The sequence below is a fragment of the Otolemur garnettii genome, unplaced genomic scaffold, assembly GCF_000181295.1.
Source record: "Otolemur garnettii isolate 467f Iridium unplaced genomic scaffold, OtoGar3 scaffold00092, whole genome shotgun sequence".
In the NCBI taxonomy this organism is placed as follows: domain Eukaryota; kingdom Metazoa; phylum Chordata; class Mammalia; order Primates; family Galagidae; genus Otolemur; species Otolemur garnettii.
Genome location: NW_003852487.1, coordinates 7,366,355 through 7,367,165, shown reverse-complemented (window position 1 = coordinate 7,367,165; position 811 = coordinate 7,366,355).

The following is an 811-nucleotide window of genomic DNA, read 5'->3' as shown; positions in this document are numbered from 1 at the left end:
GAATGGCAGTACAGAGTAGGGACTTCTGACTCCTGATCTGTGTTTTTAACCTCCAGACTGTGCTGCTTTCTTTTCGGGAATTGACTGCCTTGTTCACTCACTTTCCCTCATAATCCTGTCCCCCTAAAACTCGGTGTTTGTAGGTCCTGTGCTCTACCTTCCTGCTTTTTCTTTGCTGTTTTTGTAGACTAGAACCAAATACAATTTGTCTTAAAACTTACAACCCTCCTAATTACTATGGGGACATAGAGGAGAGGAACATGGTGTGACAAAGGTACAGAGATTGTAGAGTCCCATGGCATTTTTACAATGCTGGTTTCTCATCTTTGAATCCTAACTCCATTCTGAGATGAGAAACAGTAGTGCCTTTGACCTCTGCCTTCTGTTTCTGGGCTCTTAAAAAGGGACTTCCCTGGCTGTGCCCTTGTGCTCCCTCTTGGCCCAGCCTTTCAGTGCAGTTGAGGTCTCCGGAAGAATCCAGGCAGCACCACAAGTGCCCTCGCCCCATGTAGGGGACTTGGATCTCTGAGAACCTGCAACCTAGGTAGCATCTGTTCCCTGAGCCTCTGTCCCCCTCAAGGATCAGATGCTTCCTCAGTCTTGCAAGGAGAAAAAGCTACAGAGGAGAGGGGCCAGGAGGGGTCAGATATCACTGGGTTTAGAGGGTGTCAAGAGAACGTGAGCAGAAAGAAGAGAACGGGCAGTACAGGCACAAGAACTATGGGAGAGAAACTCAAGTGGAGGAGCAGAGCCCAGGCGCTTCCTTGCCACAGGGGGATGTGAGGACGGAGCACAGAGCTAAGGTGCCAGA